Source organism: Astatotilapia calliptera, chromosome 2 (assembly GCF_964374335.1).
Source record: "Astatotilapia calliptera chromosome 2, fAstCal68.1, whole genome shotgun sequence".
NCBI classification, from domain to species: domain Eukaryota; kingdom Metazoa; phylum Chordata; class Actinopteri; order Cichliformes; family Cichlidae; genus Astatotilapia; species Astatotilapia calliptera.
In genome coordinates, this window is record NC_137423.1 from 5316117 (window position 1) to 5332858 (window position 16742).

Sequence of the window (16742 nt, forward strand, 5' to 3'; positions counted from 1 at the left end):
GGGTCATTGTCCTGTTAAAAAATAAATGATGGTCCAACTAAACTCAAACCGGATGGGATGACATGTCACTGCAGGATGCTGTGGTAGCCATGCTGGTTCAGTGTGCCTTCAATTTTGAATAAGTCCTTAACACCGTCACCAGCAAAGCACCCCCACACCATCACACCTGCTCCTCCATGCTTCCTGGTGGGACCCATGCATGTAGAGACCATCCGTTCACCTTTTCTGCGTTGCACAAAGACACGAGAGTTGGAACCAAAGATCTCAAATTTGGACTAAAGCATAGATTTTCACTGGTCTAATGTCCATTCCTTGTGGGGGTTTTTTGGCCCAAACAAATCTTTTCTTCTTGCTGCTCCTCCTTAATAGTAGTTTCTTAGCAGCTGTTTGATCATAAAGGCCTGATTTGCGCAGTCTCCACTGAGCAGTTGATATAGAGATGTGTCTGGTAATGGGACACTATGTGGCATTTATCTGGGCTCTAATCTGAGGTGCTGTTAACTTTCAATTTCAGACGTTGGTGACTGGGATGAATTTATCCTCAGCAGCACAGGTGACTCCTCGGCTTTCTTTCCTGCAGCGGTCCTCATGTGAGCCAGTTGTAGTGCTTGAAGGTTTTTGTGACTGCACTTGAGGACACATTCAAAGTTTTACCAATTTTCCAGACTGACTGACCTTCAGTTCTTAAAGTAATGATGGACTGTCGTTTCTCTTTACTTGGCTGATTGGTTCTTGCTATAATATAATTGTAACAGTTTTCAAATAGGGCTGTCAACTGTGTACCACTCGACTTCTGCACAACGCCACTGATGGTCCCAACCCCACTAAGAAGGCAAGAAATTCCACAAATGAACCCTGACAAGGCACACCTGTGAAGTGAAAACCATTTCAGATGACTACATCATGAGGCTCATTGAGAGAAAGCCATGGGTTTGCAGCGCTGTCAACAAAGCAAAGTGTGACTACTTTAAGGAAACTAAAATATACGACAAATTGAAAGTAATTTATCATTTTTTTCTTTGCCACATAATTCCATATATCTTGCTTCATATGTTTGATGTCTTCAGTTTGTATCTACAGTGTAGAAAGTAGTAAAAATAAAGGAAAAACCATTAAATGAGAAGGTGTGTCCAAGCTTTTGAATGGTATTGTACACATTGATCTTAAACAGAAATACCCGCTCTCTCCTTTGCCCAGGGTTGAATGTTTAGCTGAAGTGAACAGGTGGCACCCTTGTTCCTCGACCCTGCTACCCCACTGCTAGCTCCACTGGTCCTGCTGGGAGCTGCATATCTAACACCCTCGCTTTCTGAGTTCCTGCTTTGTGGCCAGGACAAAGTTACTTCGTGTCCCAGCAGGGAGGAAACAGGACAGCATGCCGCCAGAGTATGGGAGGACATAAAAGCCTTATCTGTGACCTTCTGAGACACCAATAGCTATCTGCCCTTTACAGCACTTCTGTGTTCCTATATATATTGCATCAGCACAGAAGGAAAAAAGAATGGATCTTATACCTACAATATCATATGGCTGTTAAAGTTGAACAATAATCTAGCATGAGCCTGAATGTACTGCCTCACTCTTTCAGTAGTTCAGTAACTCCTCCCATTGTTTCATTTAATTCATGACTTGATAAAAAAAATAGCAACATAAAGAGTGAAATACTTTTTCAGGCATTTAATGAGCGGAAGAAGACAAAGCAGAGAGATTTAAATGAAGACAAGTGGACTCCATATTAAAACCAAAGGGTCAGCGCAACACAAAAGAGATATACCTGACTCCCTTCACTGCAGCCTTTATTTACTGGGCCTGACATTTCTGCCTGTGTCAGTGATTCTACAACCTCTGCAAATGACTTTTATGTGGTGTAGCCAGTAGATGTTATTGAAGATGGAGAATCTGATTTTATTCCAACTAATCATTTGATTTGGCTCAGTTGCTTCAAAAGGTAAAGTGATCTGTGGTTTGTATGTTGAGGTAATCGGATGGATACCTAATTGAGCGTCAGGAGAGAACGGAGCAGATGTTCAACCTACAAATCTTCTTTTGTTTATTAGTGAAACAGAGACATCTTCTTTCCTGGTCTTTTTTATGTCAGCTGGCAAAAAGTGAAAATTATGACATAGTTTTCATGCTTTCTACTAATTTGTTGCCAGTTTATTTCAAAGTAGTTATTTTTATGGCACTGTGATCCTTCATTTAACAGATTTTATATTTTCTTTTTTCTTTTGAGGTGCAGGTAAAGTTGAGTTCTTGAGCCCAAATGTTCTTCAAAGTGTTTTTCTTCTCTGTGCCCATAGAACAGTTATGGAGTCAGGAATTGATCGATTTGCTTCCCTTAAAGATCCTTGAAGTTGAGTGGGATTGGTGACAAAGCCTTGCTTCTGTTAATATGTGCCCCCGGTGACCTGACGGTATTTGAACTGCCCTTCAGGTCCGGTGATCAGAATGCACTGTGTTATAACCATGAGCACCATAGAAGGGGTTAAGACTCAGTTGGTGGTCTACAAGGGCCAAGCCTTCAACATACTCGGGCATCTGCAGTTCTCTTTGCAAGGATCATGGACCTGCAACCTGTCAACCTCTGCTGAATTCATGTCTCACTGCCCAGTGGAAAATATCAATCAATCACTACCTGAAGCCCACCATTCAATTGCAGCAAATTCTGTAAACATTTTATCTGTCAGCAAACATTGGCTATCCTTTAAAAAAATCTTCTTTCAGTGTGTTTTCACAGCCAACACACTTCTAAATTTTAAAGATTCCGTTCTTTATAGTGATTAAAACATATATGTTCCTATTCGCTCTGTTCAGCAATAAAACTGAAAGTGGAGTACTGTTGAAAGTATTTATGTGCATTTACAGCAACTGGTCAGTAATTTACCTGCACTGAAAAAAAGATCTATGTCCTTTGCAAGCCATGTGACGGACTGGCAACCTGCCCAGGGTGTATCCCACCTCTCCCTCAAAGTGTGCTGGGATGGGAAGTAGATGGATGGGTGAGTGGATGTTAGAAGTCTCACATAAAAAAGTCTACTTGTATAACTTGAAGCAGAACTTAGATCTGTGCCTTAACAGCAACATTAATTTCTTTGAACATTATAACGCTGCTTTGATGAAGTGTTGAAGTAATGTAACAGGAAAAGGAAACAAAGCAAATTTTGCTTCATTAGTGTTGGCTTTCTTTCTGGTCTGAAAATCAATACGGTTCCTAATCACATTCCTCTGATTAATCTGTTTCATCATCTTCACTAAGAGGCAAGATATTTGTTTAACTACACCTAACATATCTGATTCATAGCCACCACCGCTGCACGCTGTTTGTTTTATGCACATTTCAGGTTTCACACAGTGATTTTTCTAAGAAGCCTCTCAGGTCCTATTCATCAGCTGCATAACCTCTTGGTGTTTGGCCTAAATATTCACACTTTATCCTTGACTGTCAATTTCAGATAATTCTGTCAGGATACAAGGCGAGTTCAAAGGGTCATTTGTGGCTGAATATCAGAGAAATGAAATTGGATCCAGTAACATACTGATTAATTATGATAATCAGATTTTCCTTGTGCTGTATTTATTAAAGTAACATGTGAAGCAAAAGCGAGGAGAAAGCGATGAAATTGCCTCGAGTGAATGTTTGTCTCGCCACACATGCAAAATGAAGTAATGTGCACCACCAGGGATGCACAGTGTTTGCGTGATCCGTCACATCAGGCATTATCAGTCATATAATGAAGGCTTTGGTTCCACTCCCATGCTTTATTTTCTCTCACACTCCTCAGATTTTTCCTCCAAATAATAAACTATCTCATCCCTTTTTCATTACAAAAGTATTCCAATGCTGGACTAGCCTGAAGGTGAAAGATTTTTTTCTTGTGATCAGTAGGTTACAGTTTTTGAAATCTGCCAGATTTGCAAGGAAAACTTGGAAGGGAAAACTGTATGAGTATGTCACAACTTCCACTGCGTGCCATGTCACTACTTGGCTTTGGTGCAGCTGCTCAGGACATTTTTAACACTCTTTAATTAGGTCTTACTTTTAAATATCTCCAGAATTAATATATATATAAATAAACAATTAGACTCCACATTTGAGGACCTGTTTTTGGCACAAAAGTGTCATTAAAATGATGTGTAATCAATATTTTTAGTAGCGCTATAACTTAAAAACATGAAGATTGTCGGACTTAGGAATAGTGAAGGGGCCCGATTGTGTGAAACAATGTGGAGCGAGATTTAGCTGTTCTAATTACATCTATCAACAATCGGTGAGCTCACGTCAATGCCAATGTGTTTCCTGTTAGCTAAACACAGTTCGTGACAGCCCTGAAATTAATTGAAACATTAGAGAGAGCAAGGAATGCTCTTGGGCTCATGTGGCCTTGGCTGACGAGTCACATGCACTGCAGCCCCCAAAAGACACGGAAAGCCTGAGCTGTCCAGCGGCAGCTTAGCCTAGCCTCAGTGTCAGCAGGCTAGCTTTTCTCCCAGTCAGGGGGAACCAGATGTAACTTTGTACTCAGCATTAGCACATGTATCAAGTAAATGTCCCTTTCGTGATGAGGCTATTGCCCTGCTGTGTATTATTTTGAAAGTGTTAAACATAAAAGAACCAAAATGGTGACATCTAGTTTCTGGCGCTCATATGATTTATTCGTGTGTTACATGAGGATAAGGGGCTTTTGGAAAGTAAGAACCGAGTAGGGAGTGGCAGCATGTGCTATCTCAACCACTGCTCATGTGTCCTCTAGCAAGAAAATCAACCTGTGGAATGCATTCACTTTGTTCAATACGCACTTAAAATGATGACTTATTATACTGTCAAATGCACCAGCAAAACACTCAAACTTCAGCTTTTGCTGACTTCAGCTTCTTAAAGTCAAGGATTTGCTGCTGTTTTCAATCTTTTATGACAATAAACTGAACTTTTTTTAAGCATTTGTCAAATACAATTGGAAGCTCATCCTTTAACTGTGATAGGCAAATTTCACTATTTTATGTCCCTTTTTTTTATAATCATTGATCAATTCCTGATAACAAAAAACAGATTCAGCATATCAACCTTTCTGGAAAATTATTAATCACTCTCACACATCGTATCCTTACAGGGGACATCTTCAGGGCGAATTATCCCAGCTTTATTTATGTCATGATGTGGTTTCAGTTTATTTTAATTGTAGTGTTTTAAAAGTAATCAGTTAAAAGCTTTTACCTAAAGGGGGAATACGTTTTCTTCTTGACTTGAAAACTTTCTTTCTTTCCGTGTACCCATGTGTGAGGGTTTAGGCCAGGCTGGATTTTTTTTACATACTCTCACAACAGTTATCGTGTGTAATATGTATCTGTGTTTGTCACAACTGTTGAGTGTCTACATCAGAAGGAATTTGATGTCTTTTATATTCATGCATCTCAAAACTATAAATGTGACATTATTCTTGCAAGGACAAACGGCCGCTGTTATAAATTTGTGCCATCTGTCAGAGTGTCTTATGTTGGAAAATTCATTTAGCAATGAAAGTCATCTCTTACATTGTGTGTGTCTGTTCCGTTCATTACAATGGAAACTGTTGTGTGACATTCACAACATGCCAGGGGTCAGCAGCGCCAGCCTGAAGCAAACCAGCATGTCAGTCAAAAGATGTACTTGGAAACAATCTTAAGTATTATTTATGAGATGGCAACTGCCATTACAATGAACTATGACATCACCTAAGCTTAGCCCATTAAGCATTGATTTGCAGCAATGTGGCACCTCACAGATCAAAGCTGTCCGCCCGGTATTCCCTGCGCCTCCAACTGCCTGTAGCTAATTACATGATCTGATGGTTACCCAAGGAGGGTTGTGACTGGATGCACGCTGCTGGGTGCTCGATGTTGTTGAGGTGGCTCACCGCTACCTCAACAACAGCAACAGCTGCTGTGCCCTTGAGCAAAGTGTTAAACCCACACAACCCAGTAGCTGCTCATTGGCCAACAATTAGTATTTAGTAGATGTCAACCACATCTAGGGCAAGTCTGACACTATTATGATTTTATGTTTTTTCAAAAGATTAAATAGAATTGACAGGAAATAAAAAATAATCTTATTGAATGTCCGACAAAGACATTTTAAAAGGAGAACTTTGGTCCTCCAATTCCTATTCAGTCAATGTAACAAGGAGTGGCGATACAATCGCTGTAATTTCCTTTTAGGACAAAACATGCTTACATCACATTTTCGCATTTCAATACTGAAATTTGCCCTGTGGGATTAATACAGTTCAATCATCTAATTATACTGCTACTTTGATCTTCAAATATAAATAGGCAAAAGCTTTGATTTTGACTACTTGTCACTTTCAAGCAGGAAGGAAAGTTAGCCTGGAGCAACACTGTTCCACAACAAGAACAAACAAGATTTCTGCTCAGCTAAAACAGGAAGTTCTCAAACAGGTGGCTTTCAGAAGCACTTCAGGTTTTTACTACTCACGCCAAAATGAATCAGAATCACGATACTTTATTAATACCAGAGAAAATTATGTGCTAAAATAGCAAGAGCAGTAATGAACAAATTAAAGTACAAGTTAAAGTACCATCAAGTTAAAGCATGTCCACTTGTCTCATTAAAGGGGTTCAAGCTGCAAATATACGACATTGTGCAGGTTTTGTGGCTGTGGTGAGCAGTTTCATTTGTTTTACTTCAGGAAAAGCAATCAGACTTTCAAATATTGATAGGGATGTCCACAAGCTACAAAAGACAGTAAAGACACCTTGTCTTTCAACACGTTCTCACTCCCAAAGCATAATATTTTACTCTAGGTGACAAATCGTCAACATATTACGCTTCCGGGTACCCAACACGTCCCTAAATGACAAGATCAGAAAAATGTCTTTAGCATCACATCGCTTTTCAGCAAAACATATCAGTTACACAGAGCCCACATTTAAGAGCTGTCCGGTGAAACTGTAAAATATGGGTGTTGTTACACCTGAAATAGTTGTAAGGGAAGGGTGCTTTTCTCACTGTTCTCACCGTTGTTTTAGTGATACATCATGTTGCATCACGTTATAGTCATTTTGTATCTGTATACTGAACTACTGCTGCTTGGTGGAGGGTAGCAAAATGCAAATTTAAAGTCAATTTTGTCATTCTTAGAATCGTCATCAAATGTAGCCAAAATAACATGGATCCAGTTCATTTTAAATTAATATACAACAGAGCAAAGTAAAACACGGCACCTTCTCCTATATAACTGGCCATCTGCCTGGGATACATAGCAGTAGGATCAAAGGCTTTCTCTTTTCTATGTTGATCTTCTGTCCTTTTATCTTTCTTTGACCTGAATAATTCCACTATAGCAAAGTGTCACATAATTAACAAACTGGCAGTGGTGGACTCTCATAAGGATTACAAGCTTCTGTCTAATAAGCAGAGGTCAAATGGTTCATGGTCTCTGATCTGTCATTAGGCACAATGAATTGATGGATACCTGTGACTGTAAAAAGCTCTCTACTTTCTGTCAGTACCTGTGCTAAATATTAACCAGAATTTAGAGAAATGTTGAAAGAAAATGCAAAATTATAATACTGCAAAGTATTCGAGCATATATGGAAATAAAAAAGTCCATCCACCCATCCTGTTTCTTTCACTTATCTGATTCAGGCTCACGAGGACAAATCAAGTGGCAATAGATGATTAAAATAGAAATAATTAAATTAATATACCACGATAGATAATTAACTATCGTTGTCAACAGTTGTTTTTCTACTGCATCGGCAAAACTTCCAATCGCTGGCCCTTGTTGTTCAGGCCATATCTCCATTGTTGTGGCAGAAATCAAAAGTGGCAGTGGAGACAGAAATTGTGAATATGTATACCTTTAATCCCCCTTATCCTGCTGTTAGGCCAGGGTGTGTCCCCTGGTCTACTATAATAGTCTGCAATGAGAAGCTTGAGTAAACACAATCAATGGAAGACACTAGCATATGCACCACAGAGACTTCCGAAGTCTCCCCCCTTCCTTTTATTCATCCCTCCACGTATTCGATTACACACCTCTACCACTGAGGGGCTTCGAGCAAATTACAACCTGAGACAAAAGTATTGATGCAATACTACCTGTAGGTTGCAGTAATCAGTAATGTTATCACCAGCACAGGACTGTCTCAGGAAAAGAAAAAAAAATCGGATTTTACAAGAGGGGTGCCCTCTCTCCCTGTCTGTCTCTCCCTGCACATGGTATGCTTGCATGCTCTCTTACTCCTGGATTACAATCTCTTCATCCATTATTAATGAAGTTAAACTACTAGTGGCATGCTGAATGTGCTGCATGGGAGATTTGTAGCTAATCCAGCGCAAAACAGCCCCAGTCACATAATGAAGGGAAAAAAAGAACAAATGTCAACAGTTTCACACTGGGACTGGATTAGACACCCCCACCTCACCCTCCTCATTCACGCACAGCCTCGTCCCCCCTCTCTTTTCCTTTTCTCTCCTCCACGCCACTTGCACAGAAACCCCTGCACACACAGACACACTTACAGAGTCGCACAGCAAATCTTGCATCCAGCATGTAGGGTTATGAGTATACACACGTCTACCTCCCTCCGTCGCTTTCTCTATGATGTTTCCCCACAACGGATTAGTGAATCTCAAGTACAGATCTGAAGGAAAAGGCCAAGGAGCTGCTGAGGTCTATATGTGAAACCATCCACAGTTCTCTAAAGATTAATAGTTGCAATGCTCTTTCTTATAAATCAGTTTACACAGTTACGGTTTGTGATGCTTGGGGTATGACACTGAGATGCATCATCTTTAAACTTCTCCCCCATGCGATCACTACATAGTGGGTTTGGTCCTTGTGTTGCGGTGCACTCGTGTACTGTGCAGCCAAGCGATGCGGCTCCATGAAAAGGAGAGACGAGCATGAAACACTGGAACTAATCAGAACACATGACACGGGACTAGCATCCTGATTTTAGATTAGCCGTATCCTATCCACCCTCCCTCCTGCTCTCTATTTTTCACTCTGTCTTTATATCTTTTATCTTTGTCAGCCTTTGTCTGCTACGTAGAGTTGTTCTTTTGATCTGTATCATTAAAATCTCCCTAAAGAAAATGTGCTAATTTTTAACTGAAATCTTTTCATAACTATCTCTTGTTTCTGCCATTGCTACTATTCACATCAATTCAAGCCCAGCACATCCAATTTACATGATAATATTTTTTTAGGTTCCCAATCCCTAACCCAAGTCAACCTGCAGCTACCCGTAAAGCTACATAGGTTATATTTTTTAAGGCAAACATTTTTGTGGCTTTCAGATTTGTCTACAAATTCTGTTCTCTCAGTTCTCAACAGCGATGAACAGCATAACTTTCCAAAGAGGAGATTTGGGGATCTTAAACAAACCTGTAGTTAAAATTTGGGACACTGAGCAACATAGCAAGTTGGTCATGCGATTACAGGATAATCAGGCTGCTGAGATGACATGGTTATGTATTAGCATCATCAAAAGCTTTCTCACAACAACAGCACCAGCTGGTCTTGAGCTAAGATGGACATCGCTGCATTGAGCTCTAGTTTGGCCCAGTTTGGCTGTTGTTTGTTTTTGTGCCAGAAATGACCATATTTGAACACCAAGGTGGAGTAAGGTACTAAGGTGTCAGGTGAAAAGGACAGACAGACAGCTGAGATGCCTATTAATCAGTGCTAAAGAAAAAACTGATACAGACTAAAATTTCACTCACAAAAAGTGGTACAAGCAAATTAAGATGTTTAAAAAAATAGCAGCACCTCAAGAACGGTCTCCAGTTCAGTATCTCCAATCAGCTAAACTGAAGCCTGACAGAGAGCTAGTGGCATCGTCAGTACCTGGGAATTTGGAGTGAATTTAGCTTTGGTGGATTGGAGTAAAATGTCTTAACTGTTGAAAAAATAGTGTCGTGAAATACGATGCAGATATCTATATTTTCCTGAGGATGAATTGAAACCGTTTTAATGATCCTCTGACCTTTTGTTAAGCACCATGATTGTGCCGTTATTTTGACTTGCACAGTTCTGTTTTATGAACCTGTACAGCTTGTCTTTCATATAGATCTTAAGGGCATGTTCTACACATTTTCTCTATCCTCTGCTCAGTGCAGTTTTTTTGCATCCATTCCTCGTATCACAGTAGACCAATTAAGACTAATCTGATTCCAGTTGTGACCTTTAGTTCCACCTCAAGTCTTTTGACAGGCGAGTTAGCGTGTAGCTGAACTGTTTTACATGTTATCGACGGGGTGCGAGGCATCATAGTCATTTTATCACACCAATTTCATTCTTGGCCGATTTCCCCTTAGGCAGGTTAATGGCAGCTTCCCATTGATTTTTCATGTAATTGATCAGAGACCTGCTTGAGCAATTTATTGGCCCACTCGCACCTGTGATTAAGGCTGAGGCCACATGTGTTTATGCATACACCGGCTATTACTATCCCCGAGATCAGCCGTGTGCCATAAAGTGCTGCTTTGCTGTCTGTCTGTGACTGTCAGCGTAATGAATGCTGTCCCGGTCTCAGGGACATTTTTAATCATGCTTGACCACAGCCATGTCATGTCCAAAGTCAAGAGGAATAGAGACAGCCTTGTCTGACTGACCCACAATGACAGGAGTTAATATGTTCACATAAAAACATCGACCGAGAGTTTAATTCAAAGTAGTCCTTACTCATTTTAAGCTGCTTCATGCATGGGATTAATATTAGAGCAGTCGGGGGGCCAAAACCACAATGACATCAGCTAAGCATTTTCTTTGGAAGCCGAGGATAGGATAATTACAGAAGAAGACAAAGACGAAGAGCTGAGTACTTTTTAAATATACACCCTGTTAGTTGGGCATGTCGGGAGAAGTGAGGGTAGCCTAACATGTAAGTCATTTACTGGCCTTGCATATTACGTCCTAAACCACAAGCCATGTTGCTGAGTTGGAGTGCTTAGCGTTGGTGTAGCTCATCTCCCTTTGGTACTGTGACAGCGCTGGAATAGTAAGGATCAGGCATAAAGCCGCTCAACAAGCTCAAGAGCTATCAAAAAGCCACCCTTTTAATTTGGTTAATTTACAGGCAGCTTTTTCACTAATAACGTTCTTGGAGTGATACTTGACAAATGGAAATACATACAGGATATTTCTGTCTCAGTGGAGAATGCCTCATCTAATGTTTTGCCTTTCATTTTGTTTCTTTCTCCTCTCTTTCTTCTATTTTCATCTTTGACTCGTGCGTTTTTCTTCATATTTATCTCCCCTGCAATTGTATAGAAGTCACAACCTTCAATAAAACAAAGTTCCTGGCCAGTACTTTATTTCTAGCATATTAGCAGCACATAAACTGATTTGTTTAAAGATTTGTGGCTTTGGAAACACCAATTTGACTTAAAATTTTATTATGTGGCCACAGAGTGTTGGCCAGACAGAACTCAAGGCGACAATCACATGTGGTTTGAGGCAAAATTTGAAAAAATAGAGCGAAAATGAGCCTGGTTTCTCAGGCAAAGAAACCCTTGCATAATGAAACCACCTCACATTTGCATTACTCAAGCTTCCCAATGCCATGATGACAGTCATATACATCACTGAATGTTATGGGAAAGAGGATTATTTTAGCTTTTTAACAACGGTATAAAAGCAGCAGAAGTCAGAGACATGTTTTTTATCATTTGACACTAATTTTGTTTATTCCTCGTGCAATGGACAGGATACAAAAGGCTCGTTTGTGGAAAAAGGTATCTTTTGTACCAAGATAATTAGTGTTTGCATCTTGTGGAAATTAAGGTGTACCTAATTTCACAGCACAACTATTGTGTCACAGTGCAGTTTGGTAAAGCAGAGGGTTCACGTGAATGTGAAAAAGATTTTATTTGTGCAGAAATGTGGGGCTGTGGCATATTTGGTTATAAGGCTTGCGCATATTTACAAAATCTGCATATAGCGACTTTAAATGGTGTTGTTGCTGTCAGGCCTTAGACATCTAAATATTGGTTCAAATGTGAAATATATTGCGTTTCCTGTCTGGTGTCACGCACACAGTGAAGTCAGCAATAGCAAACACTCTGGGGCTGCACTAAGTCCTTGTGAAAGTTTGAGTAAAAGAAGAAAAACACAACTCCTTCAAAATAAAACTTAAACTGAGTCAAACTAGTACGGCTCTGGTTTCAGACTGTGTGTGGTTGTTGTGGCTGACAGGCCGGGAAGTCTATCAACTCTCGTCTTTAAAGTGGAGGCTGGGATGCGTGCTGATATACATAAAAGCCGGAAAGAGTGTTTTAAAATCCTCTCCAGTATGCAGGAGGAGGAAAAGTTGAAATGTCCAACTACACTGACACTGGCGCGCTGATGTGCTCGTTAAGAATCAGGAGAGAGCATCAGCGGAGCAGGTCACCCTGTTTCTCACATCACAGCCCCATCAGAAATTCTTTCAAGTGTCCTTCTGCGTCGCCAAAGATGACAACGGCGAATCGATAAGCGCTTGAAATGAAAAGAAGCCGTCGGTTTGCCCCCGAGGCGAAAGATTTCATACCCGCCAGCCTTCTCTGAACTTCAGGCATTCCTCTGCACCTTTCTGCGTGAGAAAGAGGAGGCTCTTGACTGATTTTTTTTCTCTTTGTATAAGAAGGTAAGAGGAGAATATAACCGAACCATCATGCCTCTCCAGACGCTACTCACCCTCTTTATCTCTCCGTGCAGGCGGGGCGTGATTTGAAGATGTGCACATGCAGGGCTGATGTTTTCTCTTCTGGCTTCTGGGTCCTTTTACTCACATTTTATGCGATGGTGCATGTGTGTTGGAGTGTTTGTGCATGACTGTCCCATAATACAACAACTAATATTAAAGCACAGAGGTCAAAATTTGAAAGAGCGAGCTGTTTTGGCAAATATGCTTATTTTATTTATTTTTTCCCCATATTGGTTCGCATTTGACCCATTGTGCTCAGTGTGCATGTGTGTTTGGCGAGAGGAAAATTAATAAAATATGGTTTTCTCGGGCCTTTGTGGAAGACTAAGAGGGATTTCTCTTGACTAAAGCCCAGCTTAATTTGATGTCTTTACTCTTACATAAGAAGACCAAATAAGCTATAAAAAATTACATTATGGTGGCTCTTATTATTTTTCCATTACATCTATCTATATAAGGTATTTATCAGAAATGTGCTTGGATCCCAGAAATCAAGCCATCCTTTACTCAACAAATTTTGATCGAGGATGGCGTGTAGATGATGCGCACTTGCTTCAGTGTCCCCATTTGCCTAGAAATTCCCATGTGGATGGGTGCATTAATTACTTGTTTAATGGGAGTATGACTAAAAATGTAAAACAAGGATTAGGCGCGGGGAATGCAGGCCTACGTCCGGTCGGCTTGCCTCACTTAAGATGCGAATGGAAAATCAGCCTGTATCTAACGAAACGGATCTATAAAGAACATTTGCATCCGAGCCAGCTGTTCACTTCATCTGCACATAAATCCGCAACACGATAGCGCTATCTGGCCCCGAAGGAGCCTAATGCATCAATTTAAATACTTTGCAGTTCCAAATATTCAAAATATTGCGTTGTGTAAATTAGTTAAATTATAAATCCACAATGACACAACAACCAGCTTGTGTAAAATGGACTCATTTTGCTGATTGGATTATAAAAAGAAATTTTAAAAATCACTAAATGCCTTAAAAAGCATTTTATTTAAAATAAAGGCCAGTGAGCTGGTTAAATAAGGAATCTGCAGCCATGCTCGCTGTTTATTTTTGCACGGGCAGAGTTTATATAATAAGCGGTTAAGTGGCTGGTTGTAAATAGGTTGGGTTTAAGCAAATTGAACTGCTCTGTGTTTTGCATGCCTGTCGGGATGGCCTATCAGGAATCTCCGTGTTTTATTTTTTTAACACGCTCTTTTTAAAGATGACACTGAATTTTTGTGTGTGTGTTTGATTATTGTTGAAAGCTGAGACGCTCCGAGTTGCCCTCTGCTAGACTACACAGGCACATGAGCGTACACAAACACACCCCTTTAAAAGCGCGCGCGTAAACACACACACGCATACGCACACGGGGTCCCTCTCTAAGCTCAAAAGCAGGAAAAATTGCGCCACTCTTGGAGCGTCTTTCAAGGGGGAAAAAGTTGAGGAAGACAGAAGAGGACGAACCAAGAGGAGACTCGAATGAAAGCGCCTCCTTCGCAGTTTCTCCTCACTGTAAATAGATGGTTATTTATGCGCATAAATGAAACAATCCTAAAGGTAGTGGTGCGTCTCTTTTTGGATACATAGTGGGAGAGCACATGCTACGCTCTGGTTTTCCCCGGACAGAAACGTAAACTTCAGTGCTACTGGATCTTGAAGTTGCTCGGTTTGTCGCTGTAGACAGAACTACTGGTGTCTCAGTGCGTTTGGACGGTGGAATTTATCTCATCTCTGTAGAATAAAACGCCGACGGCCGGGAAAAGCAACCTCCCCACCGGTGTCTACAACTGGTAAGTACAGTAGAAGAGTGGAGGCGCTTAAAAAAGTGAGATGTGAGTTAATGCGAGTGAAGGAATTTGTTCCACCTCGCGCTTTGTGCGCTCTGTGCCTTTCCGATGTAAATTTAAAAGCCATGGTTGCAATATAAAGGAGCATGAAGTGATGTGAGGGCAGAGTTTGCCTTACAGGTCAGTGGATGATAATGATGTATCGTTAGAAGTGATGGAGTGTGGGGAAATAAAAAAAAGGAGAAGAGCGAGATAAATCAATGTTCAGCCGGCGAGGGTTGTAATAAAATATATCACATAAGCCATTAAAGCTGATTTCAGAATTATACGTTTTATTTTGATTTTTAGCTTCAGACCAGAGCTGAAAATGCATTTTCAAAGATAATGAATAAACTGTGAGTAAAAAAGCTGACAAACAGTGTGGAAACTGAGAAATAATCAAGCTGCAAATAACAATTTTAACAGAAAGTGTCCAAAAAGAGTTTAGATGTCATTCACCCTCCTCCGAGTCTGTTTTCGAAACTGAGAGAAAGAAGTAACGGGGGTAAAAGAGGCGACGTTCACGGTCTCACGCCTTTAATTAATACAGGACCATATGGTGGAGGTTAGTCGATTCATCTCCCGGTAAAGGCTGCAGTCTCATGCTCTAGCCTACTGTGTTAATTTCAGAAGTAAAGCCAGTGAGAGGCAATGCCAGTTTGCTGTCTGCACTGGGCCTGATGCCATGTGAGTCACTGATTCATATCAACTGTTGATGATGAAAGAAGAGAGAGTCCATGAAGTGAGAATGAATGGATGAACGAGATTAATATAAGTTATCATAATACTCATACTATTTTAAAACCGCTCCTATGGGGTAACTGCTGCAAAATCTAAATAAATACGTGTTGTCAGGTTCAATTGCCGTTAGAAATATTTTGCATTATTATTATTATTATTATTATTATTATTATTATTATTATTATTACAGTTGCCCACATATGTCTTTTCAAATTTGACTTAATGAATGAGGCAGTTTAAAGATCATACTAAGGTGATGTTCGTCTTAAATGAGCAACTTCCGATTTAAAACAAAAATGCTTTTCCTCTCTAACTTTAAAGGAAAAGGCACTCTTCGAAATCTGAAGCGTCCTGAACAAAATACAGACAACAAAAGAAAAAAAAATGCTCAAGTCGTTAATTCAAAGCTGAAATTGCAGTTAAATTTTCACACAATAAAACAAAATTAATAACAATAAATTTAAAAAAAAAATGTGTGTAACTTCAGAGACTGTGGAGCAGCACGACAGACTGAAATATTGGACGAACCTCTCATTAAATTTCACTGATTAGGTAACACCGAGCCGCATGCAATAACCTTACACCTTACAGCGTGACCCCCACTATTTCATTTTGCAGCGGGGATATAGAGGAGGGATGCGAAGAACGGTTGTGCAGGTACACAGCATGTAAAACTTAACCTCCAATATCTGCATCTTTTGAATTAAAGGGTGAAAAAAAGAGAAAGAAAAAAACTCGCAGATGATGTAGAGCAGGTGAAGAGAAGAACTGAGGAAAATGGTTAACAGCATGACTGGATGCAAATTTCCCCCGACTTGAATTATCATAAGCAAACATTGTGAGCCTGGACTAATAAAATCCCATCTGTGTAACTTCATATCGAGGTAGTATGAGGGCTGCGATAATGAATTTTGTAATATCCCACCGACAGACATCTCAATCAGACTCTAATCCCATGATTTTACTACGGAATCACTCCACTCCCAACTGCACCAGGCAGCACCAAAACACAGAATCCGGCTCGAGCAAAACACATGAAGGGTTTTCCACACCGTGCAAAAATAAGAAAAAAACACATAACGTAAAATCACGATGAGTTTTGAACTGTAATTTATCAGAATTAAGTAAAAAAATACCTTCAAAACTAAGAGATTATTCACTTGATTATTGCGATATATTCCTTGTTTCGTGCACACCGGAAGTTAAACTCAAAATTCTTTCAAAAATGGCACATTCAAACTAAAAAAAAAAATTAAAAAAGTAAAAATTAAAAAATCTCATCAAGATCCACATTTTGCAATAGTGTCATCATCATGCACCGCCGCTGAAATCCCACCATGCTCTTATATATTTTTGCTTTTATGTTTGTCCCATTATCATCATTTGCCATTCACTCAAAAATAAGAGTTTTCAAAAGGAATTCTTTTTCTTTTTCTTTCTTGTTACAATCAAAGGATTGCCCCTTGACCACATCAAAGTCCTCA

At 39.9% G+C, this 16742-nt stretch overlaps 1 protein-coding gene across 3 annotated transcripts in view; it reads left to right on the forward strand.

Annotated features, from left to right (window-relative positions):
* The window catches only part of pitx2 (paired-like homeodomain 2), a 54285-nt gene that overhangs the window by 30262 nt on the left and 7281 nt on the right, over window positions 1-16742 (forward strand). The window contains exon 1 of one of the 3 annotated variants that reach the window (XM_080304553.1): window positions 12409-12630. The exons of 1 other annotated variant lie outside the window; for it this stretch is intronic. The gene's annotated coding sequence lies outside the window, so the exon portion shown is untranslated. Of the gene's footprint in view, window positions 1-12408; window positions 12631-14084; window positions 14482-16742 lie in introns of those variants that run through there. One more of the 3 variants, XM_026182462.2, reaches the window with a different exon arrangement.